Source organism: Sminthopsis crassicaudata, chromosome 3 (genome assembly GCF_048593235.1).
Source record: "Sminthopsis crassicaudata isolate SCR6 chromosome 3, ASM4859323v1, whole genome shotgun sequence".
In the NCBI taxonomy this organism is placed as follows: domain Eukaryota; kingdom Metazoa; phylum Chordata; class Mammalia; order Dasyuromorphia; family Dasyuridae; genus Sminthopsis; species Sminthopsis crassicaudata.
Window position 1 is genome coordinate 371494734 of NC_133619.1, and position 24052 is coordinate 371518785.

The window sequence follows — 24052 nt, forward strand, 5'->3', positions numbered from 1 at the left end:
CCAAGTATGGCAGAATGCACCCACTCCTGAAAACTTCCCCATCAGCATCTTTCATTGACATCATGGTAATTTAACACTTCTGGGAAATATGAAGCATAACTTTAAAGCAATGAGCCTGTTTTGGCTGTTATTGTTGTTGTTTTCTGTGTGTGTGTGTGTGTGTGTCTCTCCAAAACTGTCTGAAATTTCAATTTCCCTACAAGTTTCAATTTCTCTGATTCTCTCCTTTCCCAAAGAGAAATTACTCAAAATGCATTGATGGTTATTAGAAAAAGAATATTGCTTCTCAAGGGAACTACATTAGGGAAAACATTCATTTGAATATTTTCATTAATAATCCTAAGTCACATTTCTTTAGTATTTTAAGATTTACAAAGTTTACAAAGGCCTTCCTCAGATCATCCCTGTGATATCTTGCATGGTAATGGTATCCCCATTTTACAAAAGGAAACTGAGATGAGTTTAAATGATTTTGTTCAGTCACAGATATAGCATATTATTATAATCATAACTCAAACCCAGGACTTATGACACTCAGATCACTTCTCTTCCACCACACAACTACCTCCATTTGACAAAACAGTATAATGAATATACTGCAACAGAGGTTTTCATTACTTTCATCTGAGTAATAATTGTCATTCTTTCACTATTGAGAAATAATAGTCTTATCTATAAATATAATAACAAACCCCTCCCCATCTAAAATATGAGAAATTCTCCTCTGAACCCTAGAATTATTCAAACCATTTAAAAGTAGTTTGCATCTGTGTGCCATCAAGTGTGCTAGCCATCCTGAATTGTTCCTGGAGAAGAAATTGTCAAAGGCCAGATAATTCCCTGAAACTTCATCACTACCTCTGGGTTAAGGCCATACCGCATTAGGTTTTCATTATTTTTATCAAAGTGATAATTTTCATTGTATAACTATTGTGACATAATAGTCTTATCTGTAAATAATAATAATAACTCTTCTCCATCTAAAAGATGGGTAACTCTCCTCTGGACTCCAGGATTATTCAGACCATTTGAAACCACTTTGCAGTTATGTGTCATCTGGCTTCAAAGACCAACTAATCCCCCAAAACCTAATTTCTACTCCTAGGCAAAGAGATGCTACAACTGAAGCTTAAAATACCTTGAAAATAATGATAATAGTCATTATTTGAGGAGGGAGACCTTGTGTCAGAAAGAGGTCAAGTAGAAAGTAGCATTTGAAAACAAGCAGTTCTAGTATTAAAAGAAATAAGCACTCCCCCATAACACACACACACACACACACACACACACACACACACACATACATACATACATTTCTGTCATAGAGAGACTGGAGCATCTATTTAGATAGTCCTTGTGAGAATAACTCACCTTGACTTGAATTTCTTTTCTGATTCTTTCTTGCACTAGCCTTCTTATCTCCTGGGGGCCGTGGTCAATGACAATAAAAGACCTGCATATGTGTACCTGATATACTGTATTAAAACATATCTGGGAATGTGAAGTGAAAGACAAAAGACAGAATGAAGAAAAACCCTGGTTGTTGAAGGCTACAAATTAAATAAAGCTTTCCAAAGCACCTGGCATTCCATCTCCAAGTCACAGAAGGGAACAAGGAGATTAGATAATGTTGGTGTTTATGAATTGGCAAAGAATAGAAATGATACTCACAGATGGGATGGTTATTTTGTAAACACATAAAAAGTCTTTGGTGTATGAAGTCTGAGGTCAGGTCCTCCTCCTCAGGAGGTAGTTACAAAATGCCAGATGTACAAGTTGTGGGACTCGTACCATGTGGAAAAGCTAGTAATATTGAAAAGAAGTTGACTAACAGTCACTTAGAAAGTACAGTGTCTCAATTTAAACACTCCAATCCCATTCTGGAAAAAAGAGATATCCCAAATCCTCAGGTAACAATTTCTCAAAAAAAGATCTTTAAAAGCATCAAGTATGCAAAATGTAAAGGGGCATGAAAGAAAATGAGGGATAATCATAGAAAGGAGGAAAAGGGATAAACAAAAGGAGATGAAATAAGCTGGAAAGAATCTCAGATTCCATCTAGCCAATCAGTCAATAGTCAATTAACAAACATATGGTGGGCACTCTCCCAAGAACTGGGAATACAAATAAAATCAAAAAGAACAAAAAGAATCATGATCTTTTCCGGGGGGGGGGGGGCGGCGAGAATAACATAAAAGGAAGCTGAAAGAGAACAGGTGGGAATGGGACTTTTAAGGGAGATGGTAGAGAAAGAAGTCTTATGAGTCAGGAAAGGAATGAAGGAATAAACATGGCTAGTCATGGCTCATCCTTAATATTATAGTTTCAGGAAAATCTGGCCAAACAGAGTAAGAAACCATTGTCAAGACTGTGGGGAATTTTCCAGAGTAAGATATTACTAAGTATGGTGGAGAAAAAAGTCTAAAGAATCATGAACATAACTCAGAGAGAAATGAAGTCTAAGCCTGATGGATAGATAGATAGGTAGGTAGATAAAAGATAAACAGAAAGAAAATGTATAAAGTACTAGAAAGATGGAACTACAAACAGGAAAATCAGTCTTTCTCTTTAATTTTATTTGGACCTGGTAGGATAAATAATTGAAACTATAAAAATAAATGTGAAGCTAGGGAAATAATTATTTTTTACAAATTCCTACTTCTCAAATGGATTTGTAAATGTTATGAGATGCAGTCCTTGAAATCAGATAATTACACTGGTAGCCAACATTCCTACCTGATCCCAAACTTTAAGATAATATATGCTTGAAATATGGCTGGTTCTCCCTCAGCAGTTCCTATGGAACTGAGGCAGACCCTTTAACAGTCAAAATAATTTATACATTCAACAATAAATATTTATCCAGAAACTCAAGAGAATACAAAGAAAAAAATAGTACTATGGTTATATATTGTAGAAAGAGCAAGGGATTTGGGAGGAGGGTCAGGCAGAAGAGGGAGAAAACTATGGACTGGGAGTCCAGAGATCTAAATGTAAATACTAACTCTTATACTTACTTAAGATTTCTCAACCTCATTGAGTCAGATAAGGCAAACATTTAATATTTTAGTGAATCCATGATCTCACTGGTATGAGTCCTTATATTAGTATAAATTGCAACCCATTTTCAACTGTAGAAATCTTATCTATATATCCCTATAAATTTACCATAGATAAGCTATATAAGATCAAAACTTTTCCCATATTATCTAAATAATATGAGTGTACCTGATTTGCTCGTCTCTCAATTATCAGTTTCATCTGGTAGTATGCTAGAACCAGCTCACACCAACACAAGAGAGACAATTGTTAAATTTTCAGTGTGAAAAATATAGCAGTTCTTTTTGTGGTGGCAAAGAATTGGTCTTTGAGGGGACATTCATCAATTTGGCAATAGCTAAACAAGTTGTGGTATACAATTTTGATGTAATACAATTGTATTATAAGAAATTATAAGGACAGTGATTTCAGGAAAACTTGGAAAATCTTATATGAACTGATATAAAGGGAATTGAGAAGAACACTACACCAAATAATAGCAATATGGTTTAATAATGGTAAGCTGTGAAATTTTTATTTACTCTGATCAAGACAATGATCCAAGACAGTTCCAAAGGACCCATAAAAAAAAAAAAATGCTATCTACCTCCGGAGACTGCACTTATAAATTCTGAGTAAAGATTGAAGCAGTTTTTTTAACTCTGTTTTTAAGGGGAGGGGCATTTTCTTTTGTGACATGGCTAATATGGAAATATTTCACATGCCTTTATATATATAAATGATATGCTCCTTGCCTCCATACTTGCATAAGGAGGAGAGGTAAAAGGGAAAGGGGGAATTTGGAACTCAAAATTTTTTTAAAGAATGCTAATTTTTATGCTATTGCAAAATGTCTAACAAGATAATTTAATACATATTTTTCAATATGAGCATTTGTTCCTTGAAAATAAGAAAATGTTATAAATCAGGAATTGTTTTATTGTATTTTTAATTGTCTAAACTTGAGAAAATGATGGAGAATATGTTAAATGGATAGATATAGCTATATAAATATAGATAAAACTTTAAAATGTGTTATATACATACTTTTTTTTTTGGAGAGTGATTGTTAAATCATGCCCTAAACCTATGACCATCCCAAATCCCTTTCTAGTTCTACATGACCTTATATGTCTTTTATGCCATTTTTCAAGTGCCAGTCATAGTTGGCAATATGCATCAATCTCCTTGCACTCACCATGCATTTTTCCATTGCCTATATGGTCTAATGCACACATAATTTATTCAAGAGGGTAGTTTTTAGGTTCCTCAATGACATAGCACCATTGAGAGAGTACTTTTGTTTTTTTAGCAAGTAATTTGGGTGTCATTGCAATATCCCAAATATGATCTAGCCTAAATCCTTCTTTTCCCTCAATTCTGGTGCAGACTCATTATTCATTTATATTGCCTGTTCAAGACATGTGTACTAGTGAATTAATTCAATCTGCTAAGTAATATGCACTTTTCAATCAGCTAATCAACAGTCACTTATTAAGAACCTACTATGTGCCAGGTACTATTATAACTGGGGATTCAAATAACAAAAGTAAAATTATCCCTGTTCTAGAAGAGATTATATTCCATTGGTGAAAGGCACATCACTGTTACTAATATCACTATTATTTTGTTTTAATTAAGAAGATTCCTCCTTCCCTTGTGTTCATGAAGAAGGAGTTGGAATGAGGTCCAAGACAGGAGGGAGAAAAGACACTAAGGAAAGTGAATGCCAGACTACATAAGGTAGACAAGGCTCATTTCCAGAGATTGACTTCAACTCTGCTAATCCTTATACATGTCCCATAATATAGGTTTGGAACTATAAAAGAAATATTATTCAGAATCTGTTCCTCCTTCATTCTTTTTGAAATTCTACCCACAAAAGGAAAAAGTATCACCACAGTGTAGGTTTTTACCTGCTATTAAAAGTATCACAGCCTCTTTGTAATGAGTGTCACTGGACTGGCTTCTAGAAGCTACAATCACTCATTGATTAGAGCATAAGTAGCACTATAAACCCAAAGCCCACAATATCTCCTTTTGGGGGCTTAATTCACATTCTTCCCATTGTCTCATGGAAAGCATCCCAGAGGCTCAATATTGACAATGAGAATGTAGCATCATACTATTTCTCTGGGTTTTTTTCTCATCTGCATTAATTTTCCATGGTGGCTGGAAATGCTGGTCTGTTTTGAACAGTGAACCTTTTTCAGGATACTCCATAATGTTCTGAGGTCTAATATAAATGGCATGATCTCATGGGCACATAGGTACATTTGGTAGATGTGACCACTGATGGGGTATTTCTCTTCTCCTTGAACTTTTCAAAACATGGTCTTTTTTACATTAATGCAAACTTTCAGTGGACCTGTGTAATATGCCCTCCTGGCAGTTACAATTACTAGTCTGCCCTAGGCCCAACAAAGTACTTTTGACCACTGACCTTTAATAACTGGTAGTGTACTCAAGAACAGCCACATGTAATCTTAAAAGCCCTTAATATACCTACTTACATAATGCCCTGACTTAATTCTCTGACTTGTTAGCTCCCTAGTGAACACCTGGTCTGAAGACCCACATGTTCACTACCAAACTCTTTACTTCTTGGCTATCCATCAGCTTGGCTTGGCTACCCCAGGCTAGGGAGCCAGGTTAAAGAGAGCGACTGCTGTCTGCAGTGGGCTTATAAAGGGTCTGTGCCGTCACCCATTAACAAGCTATCTCAATATGGCCAGGATCCCACCCACAGGGAAGTCCTATATCCACAGAGATTACTTCTGGGCCACTCAATCTCCTGTTGTGCTGTGGCCCCGTCCATTTAAAGGACCCTTACAGACCTGTATCTTCTGATTTTTGAAATATTATTTGGGTCAATGTTTGTCTTCCTATACTCACTGAGAGTGGCTCTACAAGCACATCTGCAAGTTCTGACAAAATTCTGGAACATAATTCAGTTAGTTTAGATAGCCTGATCTTATTGGACACTAGGTGTTCTTTTTCCATCTCTGTAATTGTCTTGAATTTCAATTCCCTTTTAATATTTTTGTTTCATCCTCATTCTTCTGAGAATTATTCTGCTTGAAAAAGGAAAAAAGAGGGGGGAAAGGGAGTTGGTGAGTACAATGGAAAAAACACCATATTTTAATTCAGAGGAACTGGGTTCAAATTCTGCCCAGAATGCTTATTCCTGGGGGCTTATTTCCTCATTTGTAAGGAATTGAACTTAATGACCTTTGAAGTCCCTTCTGACTCTGAATCTTTCCTTTGATATTACTTATTATCATCCTATCCATTCCAAGCAATAGTCATATTTCTTTTTTGTTCTTATTTAATAAATTTAACATAGCTTAAATAAAAATTCTTCCTAATTTTTAACATTTTTGTATATCTCATGCTGTTTTAACACTGATACTTTAACTCTATTATCATGGTTAACATCAATCCCTGAGCCTTAAGAACTCTTGGACCTTACAATCTGCCCTGCTGTTGCTTCTTCAGGAAACCAAGTCTTTTTATCTGCCAAGCAGTTGAACTTTCTCATATTCATTCTCTTTAAAACCATAACTGTTCTACATTTCTATTTATCTATCTAGTTCTTAACACAGTTCTTGACACAGAGTAAATGCTTACTAAATGCTTTTCCACTCATTCTTCCTTGAAATTATTCTTACAAGTTTATGCCTCTCTTTTGCATCCCCCAAGTGCTTAATTCCATCTTTTGAATATGATCTTTTAAATTGAGCTATTTGGAGAGCTTCTTGTAAAGCTACAATTGTCCTTTTAGTAAAGCACATAACTTTGTAATCTTCCTTCTTGTAAGACCTTCCCACAATTCCCTCAAATTTTCTTTGATCCCTATAGTATATGAAGTGGTGTCACACTCAAATAGAAAAAGATCTATACTGGGAAATAATAACTCAGAAAACCACAAATTAGCACTATATTATAATGTATTTTAAGTTAGTTTGTTAAACTTTCCCATGTACATTTTCATTTGGCTCAGACCCTATTAAGGAGTTTTGCAGCAACTTGTGAGCCATGAGTTGAACACTTTTGGCATATATAAGCAAAACCCTTTTGTAAAAATTAAAAAAAAAGGAATGGTAATTATGGCAACTATTTGGAAAATATAGCAATTAGAAAATGAGCAATATAAGCATACTGTATTGGTTGAGTAATGAGTAGTTCTTGAGCTAAGCTGGAAGCTTAACATACCATAACTTGTCATGTTAAGAAGAATGTTAAAAAGCTACAAAACTAAAAAATATGATGAATGTAGGTTAGCATCTAGATACTTAACCTCTACAATGTTTACAAAGTTAAATCAGGGCTGTGGGAGCCTAACCCTAACCCTATTTTTCTACATGTACGTAGCTAATTAAAATACAAGGTAGCCTGTAAAAACACCATAGGAAAAAATACAAAGTACCACAGGTTTTTAGAGAAATTTCATGTGAATAAATACATTTATCTCTTTGTTTATATCTTGTAAAATCCTTAGGGAGAGAGATTATATCTTGGAATTATTTCTATTTCTATTACTGCCTTTCAAATTGTACATATGTTTATAAATTTCTGTTGATTGATTTGGTGAAATTGTGAATTTTATGACCTCTAATAACCTTTTGAACTGTGATTCTGTGATTATTTTTTTACTCCATAATGTCAAGTCTTTTTGGGTTTGTTAACTATGTCTAGTAAGATATGTGTACTCAATTAGATTAACAACATACAAACCATATCTCAAAATGCTATATACCAATGAAATGATTGAGTTGATTCATAGCAGGAATAAGTTATCTTTCAACTAAGCCTTGACATGATATGAAGAAGCAGTGAACTGAAATAAGATAAGAAGGATAACATATTCCAAATAGCAGAGACATCAAAGGAGAAAGCTTTTGCAATTATAGGGATAAGATTATCCAGAGAATAATATAAAGCAAAACTGGTAAGGAAAATCAAAGAGGTATAAAATGAAGGCCTATACTGAGATATTAATTTACCTGTTTGATAGAAATCATTTGAACAGCTTTTTTTGTAAAGTTTATAGTCCCAATAACCAAAAGTACTAATTATGTATTCTTTGAATTCACCATAAGATAAATTCTTTTAAAAAATAACTCAAATGTACTGAAAAATTCCCTGGTCTTTTCTTAAAGTAGAAGGTAAAACAGAAAAAGATGAGCTAATCACATGGCAAAGACAAGGGATAATGAAAGGAAAGTGTACTATGATCAAATGGTATCTTCAAGATGTCAATAAATTGAAGCAGGTCCCCTCCACAATGGGTAGTCATCCTTTGAAGCAATGAGGGTCTTAAAAGAAACCATGAACAACTACCAAAAACAAAAAACAAAACAAAACAAAACAAAAAAAAAAAAATCAAGAACAAAAATAGAAAAGATGTGACCAATATCATCAAAGGAAAAGCTTGAATTCATAAGAACATTGATAGATTATTTTTTATCTTTTGATAAACTAATTCTTTCTCTTTTTCCTTGACACTAGTCTTAGCTTTGCTAGGAATATTTAATTCTTCACATAAAAGCACAAGAAGTGTGTTGTTATACATTTGATGGGGAATGACAAAGAAAACAGAGGAGATATTTAAGAAATAGGCAGAAGGGGGCAGCTAGGTGGTGCAGTGGATAGAGCACTAGCCCCAAAGTCAGGAGGACCTGAGTTCAAATCTAACCTCAAACACTTAACATTTTCTAGCTGCTAAACCTGACTGACCCTGGGCAAGTCACTTAATCCCAATTGCCTCAGCAAAAAAAAAAAAAAAAAAAAAAAAAAAAAAAAAAAAGAAATATACAGAAAAAAGCCAACTGAGTTCAAAAAGGGGACCCAAATAAAGAAGTAATGCTAGTATAACTGTGTTAAATGTATTCATACATATATTTTTAAAGAAACAGTCTATATGTAATAAGTATTTCTATTTTATATGGAGTCCTGTTTTTCTGGGAGAGTAATCATGTTAGTGTATAATGATCAAATTAATAAAAAAAAAGAATAAATATAAGTATAATACAATGAACCTCACCTCTGGGCCTACTCCATCTCAGGTTTTAATTGTAGGGACTTTAAACATTTTTATTTTTGCTTCCTTTATAGCAAGGAATCTATTGAAAGAATGGAAAAATAATTAGCAGTTTAAAATATACCAATATTAACTGCACAAATATTCATCCAACTATCTTGTAAACCTTTCAGAGGAGACAGAAAGGAATGTTTTCTCAACTATTCTTTAAGAAAAAGCTTCATCATAATATTTATGCTTCATTTTTGTGGTTGTTATCCTTTCCATTTGTATCATTATCGTCCTTGTGCATATTTTGAAATGCCTGGAACCAACAAAGAAAGCATTCTTGTTCACAAAACAGCCAGAAGATTAGTGTCATTGGACTGAAGATTTTGGCAATGGTAGAGAAGAAAGAGGAGGGTAAGATGTAAGAAGACTGAAAATATGAAAGGCTGAGATATAGCTAGATTGTAGCCAGAATTTTAATGTGAAAGAGAGGATAATGTATATGATTCAAGAAGTATAAAGGAACAACTGAAGTGTATTGCTTTGGGTTTTTTTTTCTAAATATTTCCACATTTATCATTTTGCACAAGAATAATCAGATCAAAAGGGGGAAAAAAGAGAAAGAAAGAAAAAAAAAAAAAAAAACAAGGAAGTAAACAACAAACAACAAGGTGAAAATACTATATTGTGATCCACATTCAGTCTCCATAGCCCTTTTTCTGGATGCAACGGTTCTTCCCATCACAAGTTTACTGGGATAATACAGTTGGACATGCAAGCAGACAGACTCATCATCAGTCTATTCCAAAAGTCCAAGAGAGAACTCATGAAGGTCTGCATCAATTTGTTGTTGTGGACAGAGAAGAGAAAGTAGTTTATTTAAGAGTTGTTACACAGGTGAAATTAATAGATCTTGGCAACATAATGGACACAGGGGGTGAGGAGGGAGTTGAAGTTAGTGAAAAATAATGAAGTTTAAGGACACACCCAGTTGTGAACCTGGGGGCTTTGGAGAATGGTAGTACCCTAGAAGTTTTGAAGGATAAAGGGATACTTAGGGGTAAACATAATGAGTTTGAGGTTTGAATATGTTGAATTTAAGATGTGTCTATTAGATATTCAACTTGACTTATCTGAAAAGCAATTGAAGATATGAGATTGGGGGGCAGCAAAGAGATTAACACAGAATAGGGAGATCTGAGAATAATTGGCATACAGGTGATAAATTAAATCCAAGGGAGCAGATAAGATAACTAAGTGAAGGAATTAAGAGAGAGAAGAAAAGTTATCTCAAGATATAGATCTATGGGAGATCTAAGGATTGAGGACATGACCTGGATGAAGATCCAGGAAAGGAGACTAAAGAGAAGGTCACTCTTCTTCTGACTGTAGACTGTTTTTGTTTCAAGGTCAGAAATCATGTTGGCAAGCTCAGCAGGAAGGGGATGTTGTCTTTGTCATCTTATAATTTATTCAGTCTCTGGCCTCTTCACCCTGAAAGTATTCTTCCCCTTCAGTGCCTTCCTCTGATTGGTTTATCCTGGATAAAGAAAGTACCCAAACCAGTCATGTTTTCATTTTTCCCAGATCTCTCTTCCTGACTTCAGACTTTCTCCACAGGAGCCTTTGTGCAGGTAATTTCTTCTTCTTTCCCTGCTCCCAAACTCTTTTTTAAACTTCCTTTTGTCTTTCCCCACTAGTGTTATGCCTCAGTTTCCCTGCCTCAGTTTCCCTGAATTGTTCTGCCTCAGTTTCCCTAAATTGTTCTGCCTCAGTTTCCCTAAATTGTTCTGCCTCAGTTTCCTTGAATTATTTTGCCTTAGTTTTCTTGAATTGTTCTGCCTCAGATTCCCTGGTGGCAACCCCCCTTCCTGGACATTAGGACTGAGATAATTAGGAGCTCTGGCCACTGGCATTCCAAAGAATCATAAAAACACCAGATGATTTATTTCAAATACCTAGATGACAATGCCCCCTATCTCCTGGTCCAGACAGCGTGTCTCCAAACTTCTTCCCTCCCAACTTATCAGAATTTATGATCCTTCCTCCTTAACCCCAACCTGTCAGAACTGAATTTATAATCCTTTCCTGGAACTTCCCACTTACCAGTGCTCTACCACCTCCTTGCTTTGTTTCCCTGATCACTGGAGCCCTATAAGAGTCTCTGGAATCCCTTGCTCGTTGTTAGATGGTTTGAGACAAGAGTCACATCCACCTGCTGGCTAAGATGGCTTAGCCAGTCCAAACTCTCCCTCTATTAAAGTATTAAACCTGCTAATCTCTATCTTGCCTTAGTGTCTCTGCCACTACACTAGAATAAAAACTTCTTGAGAGCAGAGATTGTCCGTTTATATTTATATTCTTATCACTGTATAAATTATCTGATTCATTGTAAGTCTTTAATAAATGCTAGTAGTTTAACTTTCTACGAATATTTGAATGTATACCATATACATTGGATACATCTTTGGATTCCTTTGTATATATGCCAGCAGTGTATGGTCATTTTACTTTGTTAGTCTAATTCCAAATTATTTTCTAGAATGACTAGTCCAACTGACTGTCTATGGACATTTTAATAGTAACTTAATATCCTCTGATTGTCTTGCTTCTAATAGGGTACAAGAATTCATGAAGGTGGAGAATCCTCCAGAAAGAATTCATAGGCTCAGGACATCTTTAAGTCAAGGGGCAAAAAGCTTTATTATGATACAGGCAAAGTTCCTAATGAATTTGCCATTAACAAGGGGAAAGGTGAGATTCTTTATGAAAAAAGATTTCAAAACAAGGTATGCTTGCCTCAGAAAGTTAACCTCAAGGTAAACATTGATAGCATGGCCTTCAGAATGTATATAATAACTGTGGGTATCAAGATAATCTTGTCAATGCAAGAAGTTCAACAGGAATCTACTTCAACAAAGGCCTACTTTGGGGCAAAATAATCTTATCAACGCTCCTCCCTATGGCTCACCTAAACACTGCATTGGTACCAGGGACCTGGTTTTTTTCTGGGGTCTTATTTTCATACTGGGTAAATTTTACAGTAAATTTCAAAGACTCAGAACATTAAATTTAAAGCTGAAATGAACTTTAAGATCATCTGGTAAAATCTATTCATTTTACTGATGAAACAACTGAAGTCTAGAAAAAATTAAATAAGTATTTTATGCAATGTCACATAGATTGTAAAAGGCATAACTTGAATTTGAAGCAAAGTCCTCTGTCCCCAAAGCCAGCACTTTTTCCAATGTACTATGTAATTAATTTGGAAATATTTATCCAGTTACTTATCATAACAAATACACAGGCCGTCAACTCTCTGCTGCTTACCTCAGCAGAGGTCAACTGGTTCTTACCTTCTCCAGGTCTTCAGAAGTCTTCGGCTCTGATTATCTCAATCAGAGAACAACCTCAAGGGTTCCACAGAACATCCGACTCACATGAGTATGTGGCAACAGGTCTTTATTGTATGACTTTTTACATCATGAAGTTCCTCCCCCCATCTTCTGCAACCCCCTTTTTATACTCCCCAGATCACGTGTCTGAGAGTGCACAATCTAGAGCACGATCAGCAAGTTCTAGGAGGCTTTTCCTCATTACTGAGGTTTACTTCAATACCATCACTGCCCTGTTTGTCAGGCTCGGGCAGAATAAGCCTCAGAGTGCCTTTTATACTCTGCCCTTGATATCTGCCCTTTACTCTAACAACAGGCAAGGTACAGTATCAGAATATAAAAACTTGTGATTGGAATAAAAAAAAAAGTGATCAGGAAACAATATACGTCACACAGTCTTTTCCCCTCAGACTAACTGTAAAATAACTCCCCCCTAAATGATTTACATTCTTTTGGGACAATTGAGAATGGTATTCGGAAGAGATCAAGTTAGGTAGGCTTAGACATCTCCACTTAAAAGCTGCTCTTGTCTTATCTGTTGTCTACCACTCACCTTGCTGATGCAAACCTCTAACTAGGTTTCGCTTTCTCTTGTGATCATGAACCCTGGTAAAAAGTTCAATCAAACTTTCATCTTTATAGACCCTCTGACTCCAGACTGCTAGTTTGTTGAGAAATACAGCTTTTAAAAGAATTGAATTATTAGGACTCCTAATAAGTATTCACACTCTGGACTCAAGAATCCTGGGAAATAGAGTCCCTTTTTTTCCTTGACCATGCTTGTCATTCAAGAAAATATGAATAATGCTTGTATGCCCGCATGTGAGAGAAAGTGTGTGTGTGTGTGTGTGTGTGTTTGTGTGTGTTTATGAGAGACAGACAGACAGACAAAGACAGGGACAGAGACAATGAGAGACAGAGACTGAGATGGAGAGATAGAGGGAAAGAGAAAAAAGCAGAATAGAAAGGGAAGGCAAAGAAGAAAATGAAGAGTAAGGATGAGCTAGATGAAAGCAAGAGTACATGGAAAGATAATAGGAAAAATAGGGTTTTCACTTTTGGAGACAGAGACTTTGAATCAAAGGAATTAGAAGTGCACGAGGTATAAATTTGCCTGCCTCTGGACACTGGCAAAGGGAAAAATGGAAAGAAAGCCAAGAAGAGAAATATAGATTATTAGATATTAGATATATTAGATTAGCTTTGATAATAGGTCCCCCAAATTTAACAGCCCAAGGTTGACTTTGTAATCAGCCAATTCCCTCCCCCAAGCTAAATTGAAAAGAAAATAAAGCATTTTTCCTTTCTTCTATCTTTATTCAATTCTATTAATATTTATTAAGCACCCACTGGGTGAATGGCACTATTTATTCAATTTTTGAAAGATTTAATCACCTCTGGGTATACGAACTCAAATTTTAAACCATTCAATTACCATACATAAAACAAAGCAACAGCTGTTAAAACAGCTAAAATGAATAGAATCACTTTAAGAAGAACCATCTTTCAGCTCTGTATTGCACCCTGAAGGCCAGCTCCCTGACAAGACAGTGTGGGCAGAAGTTTCATACTGCTGGCCCACATACTACAGTATGACTATCTGCAAGGCTGCATAACAAGAGATGTTTGCTTTTTTCTTTTTCTATCCCTTTACATAATCCATCCTGCCATATCGCTTCACTCTTGTCAATCACTTCCTCCCAAAACCAATTTAAAAACTCTTTTCCTCTACCAAACTATTCCTGATTAATCTGACCTAACTAGTTTTTTTCCTTCACTATTTTGCATCTTGTTAGCCCTTACCTCAGAGTTTCCCAACCCAGGTATAGATACCCACACTCAATAGCTCACCAGAAATCATTGGGAATATTTGTCAAACATCTATATTGCCCTGCCTAGATATTCCAAAAGTAGTAGTCTTAGTGAACATATTTATGGTTTGTAGAAAGAATAACTTTAAAATGTCATGAACTGAATAAAGTTTTCTTTATGGAAAATTAATCTTTTTTATTTTATTTCTTATGTGCATATGCATAGCAAATTACAAAATTTATTTCTTTTTATACTGCATAGGAAATGTAGGAATTCTCGCTGAAAGCCATAGGATAGAAATACTAATTATTCGGAAACCCCCAACTTACAAAATCATTTTGTAGGATCATGTGTGTCACTTATTTCACAATTTGCTTTGTATTTTTCCTCTATTATTATTATGCATATATTAAATAAGAAAGTATATATTATTATACATTATATAGTTCTGACAAAATATCAGTTTCCTTAATTCTAATCTATCACTTTTCTGCTATATAATATGATGTCTTCTCCTTTGCTTGACATTCAAATATCTCTGCAATTCTACAATTAATTACTGAGACCTTACTACAGGCAAGGTGGAGATCTGGCCCAGCCTCACCAATCAGAATTTATTACTGAGAGTAATAATTCCTTATATAAACCTTCTGCTCTAGCCAGCCAGTGATCTTATTGCATTTTCTCCAAATATGCTATGTTCATTACTACCTGCTTCCATATTTTCTCATGTTATTCCATGCATCCATTCCTTTCTTATTCCAAGTATCCAAATATTGCCCAATTTAGAGACAGCTAGTGAGGCAATATATAGAGTGTTGAATCTGGAAGTAGTATGATCAAATTTGGCCATAAACATTTACTAGTTGTGCGACCTTGGGCAAGTTGTTTGACTTTAAAATGTAGACAATAGTAACATCTATCTTCCAAGGTGTTGTTAAAATAAAATGAGACAATCTTTATAATTTACTGAGTAAGCCTTAAAATGTTAATCATTATCATCCAAAGGTTAAGTTCAAAGCCCACTCCCCACAAGATTTAGTTTTATCTGCCAATAGATGATTCTTTTGTCTGAATTCCTTTGACCTCTGTTGTCTGATATACATTTAATCATATTTATCACTTACTAAAGTTTAACTGTTTTCATATGTATACACAGTGGTATATTCCGACAGGACATGAGCCATGTCTTAACACTTCTGCATCCTTCAGAGTACACAGTACACTGCTAAACACATAGCCAGTGTTCAGTAAAGATATTTTGAATTTAATTGATGTGGAATCTGGTCATCACAATGTTTACATGATATATTCATTCTTTCATCCATTTCTCTTTGTTCCTGCATATCATAAAACACAACTGCCCCACCTCAGTAGTCCTATGAAAAAGTTTTTAAAGTACCTTACATGGAAACAGGAAGACATCAGCCTGTTTTATTCATAAGGCAATTTTTCTTTCTTTTCTTTTCTTTTATTTCTTTTAAAGTCACTTAAACACAAATCCATAAAGCTGCTTTAATTTTTTAAGAACACAAATGGGGATTGCATTGCAATGAATTTAGAATCATTTGGTATCCTAGCAACAAGCCTTGTAGTTTTCCATTCAGAACTCATGCCATCAGGATCATGTCCAATCAAGAAGTTTGAACCAATTTGAAGTAATAAAAAACTACTGCTTCATTGATTCAAAATAGAGGGTATTTCCAATAGTCATTCTATTCTTCAATTCCAAGACTTCCTTTAACATCTCTATTTTATGCATTTTAAATGGAATACTATCAAAAACCAATAATAGCTAACTGACTCCTTCCTCCAGATATAGTCAAAAGAATTATAAAAAATATGGAAAAGGGAGTTGCGGAGGGAAGGGAAAAGAAGCAAGGATTTATTAAGCACCAACTATATGCCAGACACTGGCTTTACAGTTATCTCATTTGAGCTTCATAACAACCCTGGGAAGTAGTTGCTATTATTATACCCATTTTATATACAGATAAGGAAACTGAAGCTTAAGTGCTTTAAGTCAGGGTCACATAGATATTCAGTGTCTGACAGCCATATTTGAACTCAGATCTTCATAACTCTAGGGCCAGCACTCTACTATGCCACCTAGACACCTTTAAGAGAAAAAGTAAGCAATATTCTGAACATCTAAGACCAATACTAAAAATGACATCTATTTACCAAGAACTCAAGAATTAATGATTCCAGATCTGGACTAGATATAGAAACTTCTACACTGGTTGCCTAATTTCTGAGAGAGTAGAAGCAATTCTTACTCAGCCTCAATCACATAATGGGTGATTGCCTTAGTCAAACTGAAACCTTTAAAATATTTTAGTGTAAAAAGATCAAGGTTTCCCATGGAACCCAGGGCTATCCCAGTCATCCTTATCTATATCTTTCCTTTGGTTGCACGTAGCTCTGGAGAGGAAAGTAAGGCTGGTGACTGCATAGCCCATCCTCACTCAAATCTAATTCACTTTCATGTCATGGCATCACCTTTCTGAGATCATGGTCCTCTTTGAGAAGGAAGGACAAAGAACAATAATGTATGTGAGCACAGCTACCCCCTGGGGACCTAACTAGAACTGCACAGTTAGGCAATACAGCTCGCTTTTTGCCTTTCTATCTTTATTTTCTTTCTTTCTGTCTTTTCTTTCTTTTTCTTCTGATTTTCCTTTCTTCCTTTATTTCTTTCTTCCATCTTGCCTTCCTTCCTTCTTTTCATGCATTCTTTCTTAAGGACCATGATCAAACTTACATGACTGTCTCTCATTAATTGGTCAACAATAGGTTCCAGATCAAGCCCCAGTTGGCCATTGGGCCCTGATTGAGTCAGAATGAATGTAAACAGCAATTGTTTTTTTGTTTTATTTTGTTTTGTAGTTGTTCTTTTTGTTTTGGCCTGAAACACTGAGGGTTTTCCTTCAGATTGATTTATTTTTTTTAACTAGGAAAACAGCTTATTCTTTGCCTCAATTTTAACCTAGACTTAATCAATAAATTGGTATTTTTTCAGTCAAACTGAGATTTGTTAAAGATCTTATCTTAAAAAGGCCAAGGCTCTGATTGCATCCAGGGCCATCTCTAGTCATCCAACTCTATCTTGATCTATATCTTGCTACTAGACCCAGATTACTCTGGAGGAAGAAGTGAGGCTAGTAACTTTGCATAGCCCTCCCTCACTCAAATCCTATTCACTTCCATATTCATCATCTCCAAGATGTCATAGGCTTCTTTGAAAGTGAAAGACTATCAAAAACAACCACCACAGAATAAAATTAAGGCCATTTCTGCACAAACTTAGTGTAGCTCCTTGGAAAATAACCCACTAATCAGAGTAAACAGAGTTAAGTTATTGCAAAATAGTAACTATTCACACTATGATTTTCTTTTTTCTCAATAGTATTTTATTTTTCCAAATACATATAAAGATCATTTTCAACATTCATTTTTGTAAGACTTTGTATTACAAATTTTTCTCCCTCTCTCTTACATTTCTCCTCCTCAAGATAGCAAACTAATCTGATATAGGTTAAATATGTGTAACCTTTTTAAAATATATTTCCATATTTGTAATGTTGTGCAAGAAAAATCAGATCAAGAGAGAAAAAAAGTGAGAAAGAAAAAACAAGCAAACAAACAAAAGGTAAAAATACTATGCTTCGATCCACATTCATTCTCCATAGTTCTCTCTGGATGTGGATGGCATTTCCATCTCGTGTATTTGAATTGTCTTGGTTCACCTCATTGCTTTTAAATGCCAAGTCCATAGCAGTTGATCATCACATAATCATGCTCTTATTATCTACAACGTTCTCTTAGTATTGCTCAGTTCACTCAGTATCTGTTCATAACACTATGATTTTCAAAGACCAGTGGAGTCAATGTAGAGAAGATACATACATTCTAAGCAAATATATTCCATGTAGAAGAAATTATATTTATGTGGAAGCAATTATATTTATGTGGCGTAGAATCAATTAATAAGTATTTATTAAGTACTGACTGTGTTAACAAATATTGAGGATTTTATATTCTATCAGGAGCCAATGTGTTCATGTGTGGTCTCTACTTTTCCCTTGCTTCTATAGGATCACAGAGACTCAGGATCATAGAACCTTTTGGAGGAACTACCTGTGATCATGGAGAATCTAGGATTAGATTCTGACTTGTCTAGGATTAGGTCACTTGTAAGCATTCAAAAGATTCCAAGTTGGGAATTCAATGGAATTGTGGATTAAAAGAACTTCCACCCAAATTTTGGGCATCAAGGGAAACAGAAACATGAGCAAGATATGATCCAATGAATGTGCAGACTACAGAGCAAGAGAGGACAAATGCAGCAGTGAATTGAAGCAAAGCCAGGCTAAACCAAAAGTTTGGGCAATTGGTAAAAGTAAAATTCAGTCAATCACTCTTTTTCTTTCCCCTATTTTCCCAGAGCACTACATGATCCTGATAGTCAGTTTTTATGTTTCTCAATAGTGCTAATAAATTATGTGGACAATAACAATTATTTTATCTAGGGTTATAAGTCATGATTAAAAAAATTAGACTATGTCATGAAAAAAGGGATATATAGAGTTAACTCTGAGATGGAAGCCAAGTCAATTACAGAAAGAGCTTCTACAATTTTAGTAAATTTTGAAAGTATTCCAGAATATACTAACTAGACTTTTTTTGAACCCAGAAAGAGAAAATTAATAAATAAATGTACCAGTAGAAGAAAAAAAAGTGGAGATTTTTATGTTTATCCTGAGTTCACCCTGTATCATATATTCATTCACATATATATATATATATATATATATATACACTTTGAGTACATTCTGTATTATATGAGGTATACATACATAATGGAGTTACATAAGTACATATAAAATATATAGAAAGCAATTTTGACAGGAGGTAAAGGAAGGCCTTTGTAGTTGGGCAACCAAAAAAAGCTTCACATTGAATGAGATATTTGAGAAGAGCTTTGAAGGAAACTAAGGCTTGAAGAGGCAGAAGTCAGAAGAGACCATATTCTAAGTAAGGTAGGGGAATCTGTAATGGTGGGGAAAAGGGAGATGAAACACTGCATTATGAAGAATAGCAAAAAGGCCCATTGGCTAGGCTATAGAATCAATGAAGAATTACATATAATAGAACTAGAAAAGCAAATTGGAGACAGGTATTGAAGGGCTTAATTCAATTAGAGAAATTTGCATTTGATCATAGAGACAACAAGGAACATTGAATTTTGAATGAATGGAATAAAGAAGAAAGGGTATATCATTTCAAGGGGAATATTACTCTGGCTTAAGCACTGGTGCTTTAGGGCAAATTAAGTTGTTTATGAAGTCAGAGTCCAAGTAAGCCTCCATGTGCTAGGAAGGATATGACTTCATTCTCTGGTTTTCCTGGAAATTTTCTTTCAAATCTGTAACTTCAGTATACATTTCCTGGTATGCCACATCATGACTGAAAAGAGAAGTGTTGTGTTTGTCCTCTCTTTCTTCTGGGGTTGTTTATTATGGCTAAAATGATTCCTCTTTTGAATAAGGAGATCATTTTCCCACTAGGGTCTAATTGTGTAATGATCAGGAGATTCCAATATAGGCTAAGAAGATTTCTGATACTTGATTGGACAGAGCATCTACTACATTCCTGAAAGAGCATGTTTGCAAGTGCCAGATATAACGTTAACCAGCACAAAGAAACACTTCTTTATTATTTCTACAACTTGGCTACCATCTCCATTTCTATTTTGACATCCCTAACCAGTCAACAATGTCCTATAATTTGGAAGAATTCTGCCTATCTGCACTTCTTGCTCCTCATGGTTTAGCTATGATTGTACCTCTGATGTGAGAAAGGTCATTTTCCATCCTTAAGAATTCCAAAATGATATAACAAGGTAAGATGAAAATATTCATGAGAACCAATTGTCCTATGATCTGGATATATGATCTTGGAAAACGCTCTTAAGAGTAAGTCAATAAGAATTTATTAAGTATTATGTTCCAAGCACTGTGCTAAGTGGTAAGGTTCCAAAAAAAAAAAAAAAAAAAAAAAAAAAAAGGGGGAAAAAAAAATATGGTATCTGCCTTCAAAGAAGTTCACACCTAAACAACTATGCAAGTACAAGATATATACAAGGCAAATGAAAGGTAATTTTACAGTGAAGCATTAAAAGGTTGGGTTAGAGAAAGAAAAGCTTAAAGGCTTCCTACAAAGGATAACATTAGTGCTGTAAAAGAAAGCCAGTAAAATTAAGAAATAGAGGTGAGAAATGAGAACCCTGAAAACCAGGGAAACAAGAAATAGGGAGCCATGTGTAAAAAACAGCAACAGGGATGCTATTATTGTGTTGTAAAGCAAATAGAGAGGAGTAAGATGGAAAGGGGCAAGGTTAGGAAGGGTTTTAAATATCAAATTGTGTATTTTATATTTTAACCTGATGCAATAGGGAGCCACTGGAGTTCATTGACTAGAAGTGGAGAGGAGTGACATAATCAAACCTACACATTGGAAATCACTTTGGCAGCAGAGTGGAAGATAAATTAGATTGGGGCAAAACTTGAGACTAGTCCAAAAGATGAGTAGTGGATGTGAGCAGAGAGAAACTATAAACAAGAAATATTGTAAAGGTACAAATGACAAGACCTAGTAACAAATCAGATCCTTTGTCATCCTCTGTTTTCTCATCTGAAATAACTGATGACTGGACTTCATGATTTCCAAAGTTCCTTTCCAAAGTCAGTTGTACTGTTCAGTTGTTCCATAATATCTAGGGATCAGAGTCTCAACGGGTTACCTAGACCACTACTCTGTTTTTGTATTGTATGTTAGGCCCATCAATTTCAATTCATTTGGTATAAGAGATATAAATACCAATGGAGTAATATTTCTATATCTCTTATTCCTTGCCATTAATAATTCTCCATCATATTAAAAAAAAAGCAATAGTTGTTAACTAAAATGTCAAAATTGACATAATAAGATTATACTTACAAATCATAAGAACAGTCACATACCTCAGAAAGGGCAATTTTTTGTTCTGGGGTCAACTGAAATTCTATTGCTATGACATACTGCCTTGACATTATCAGAGTATTGCAAAAGTAAAATCTGCCTCCCAAGACATTTTTTTTTATTCTAGTCTGACTATCAATGAAAGAGACTATTAAGGCTAATCTATGGTTGTTAGCATTTGAAAGGAGCTGAAAAATGGTTTGTGAAAGAAGACATTTAAAAATAAGATAAGGAACCAGATTTGATAATGGCACTTGTTCCTCTACCGCTGGCTTATGGATCCACATCATCAGATGATAGATAGATCAATAATGTATGTATGTGGATGTCTATTATAAGTTAGATACAAAGCTATCTTTGGTTGGATGTCTTTCTTGATGTTTTCTTCCCTTAACACTAGAGTTGAACTGTTTTATTGATTAATTAATCAGTCACCCATAATCATCCCTTCACTGAAGGATCCTAATTTGATATTTTGGAAAGCTTTAACTGCAAGCTAAACTAAATGCCCACAATGCTTTCCTTCTCCTTTAAAAAAAAAAAAAAGAAAAAAACAAGCAAGTATTCTCTTCAAGACAGCAGTATGATTTTAGGACAAAGGAGAGAAAAAATCTCCATTTAAAACTGCTGCCTTTTACCAGTTGAATAATAGAAAACATAGCCCAAATCTTAAAGACAGGTAATAGAGAAGCAGAAAATAGGAAGTATAGAAAATGAGGGTGGTAGGGGGAATAATAGAAAAACTATGGTTCTTCAACTTTAGCAAAGGTGCTAAAAAAGCAATTTCATTATTGACAAAATTGTGAAAGACACAAAGGAAATCTATGTTATACACATTATTATATATTCTACTTTTATGACATATGGAACAATATAGGATTGTTGGTAAAGTATCAGGACTCAGAAGAATTGAGTTGAAACCACCCTCCCCCTTCTAATTTTGTTAGAAGAGTAAGAGGAGACCTCTCTGAACCTTAGTTTTCTCAATGAGTAAATAGAACTAATAATACCTATCATAAACACTTATTGTAGTTGTGGAGGTCAAAAGATACATTTGTAAAGTAATGTGGAAGACAAAGCACAAAATAGATATTGCCTATTATTATTATTATCTCTGAGTCATTAAAAGTTCCCTACTATGAGGTTTCCCTTGTATATTCCTGCATAAGCAGAACACCATGTTTTTTCTGAACCTTTCCCTCAGATTATTTCTCCATGACAAAACTTACCCATTTGACTCCTTACTGTCACAGGAACAAGGATAGAGTACTGGATCTGAGCCAGAAAGATATGACCTTGGTACTTTCTAACCCATATGATCTTAGAAAAATCATGATGAGTTTCCTCAGTCATTCCTCCATCATCAGTCATAAAATGTTATCTCTAAAATGATCTGGAGAAGGAAATGGCAAACCACTCAAGGGTTAAGTGACTTTCCTGGGTTCACACAGCTAGTGTCTAAGACCACATTTGAACCCAAGTCGTCCTGACTCCAGGGCCAGAATTCTATTCACTGTGCCATCTAGCTTCTCATTATCATATCTTTGCCAAGAAAACCTCAATTGTGCTCATGAAGAGTCAGATATAACTGGCATGACTGAACAATAACCATACCAACAAAATGAAACTAATGCAGTTTAGGGGAAAGAGCATTGACTCTACATATATAAGAAAATCTAGATTTTTTTACAACTTATATGATCACAGGAAAATCACTTAAACTCCATGAGTTTCTTCATCTATCTTGATTTCCTTATGTATTTAAAAAAAAAAAGGGAATTTGAATACATGGTCTCTAGGGTTCCTTCTATTTCTAGACTTTCCTCCTTATGATCTTGCTACACTAAATTATACTAAAGTATCAGAGGCTAATGTCTTGTCATTTCTACCTTCACAACTCTCCCAACCAACCAACCCTTTCTCTACTTGCACATGCCTTCAACACCTCTCACCTAAGATTATTCCAACAGCTGATTCTAATGGGTTTTCTAAGCTCAGAAACCAAAAAGACACAATGATTAAAATAATCAATGATTAATTAGCTTGATTTGCCCCAAGTGACTTTCATTTGGGTGCAGAAAACAGATTTGAGTAATATGATAACTCAGTTCATCACAATGATGGATCAGTCATCTTACCTTTATGTGGATTCAGTTTTCTATGTATACAAAGTTAGGAAATCAGGTAATGATCTCTAACCCTCACTCCAGAACTAATATTCTGTCTCTTTTTAACTGTCATGTTTTGATCAAATTGGTTGTAAAATGACCATAGCGTCCCTTGAAAAGTGGGAAAATGTCTATCCTCTAGATAGCTTATCAACATGAATCTGACATTTGTTCAATGTGATCATAGATTTAGAATTTGGAGGGATATTAGGGAGTTAAATCTCCTTAATTTATAGATGAGGAAACTGAAGCACTGAGAAATGAAGTGACTGGCCCAATGTCACAAAAGTAGAAAAACTACAGTGGAACTCAGAAATTCTCAAACTATAACTGCAGTACTCTAAATATAGCTTTATTTTCTTAGTAAGCTGAGTATATTTACCTCTGGTTCCCCTCTGACTACAATTGGTTCAAATTATTGTTTACACCTATTTCCCTTCATATTTCTTATCCTTCTTTCCCAACCAGCCTGATTTTTAGAGATGTTTTTCATATTTAATACTTTATTCATTTCCTTCTCTTCATAAATTACATCTACAAAGCAATCAGCAAAGGTCAAATGATTACATATTTAGCATTGCAAG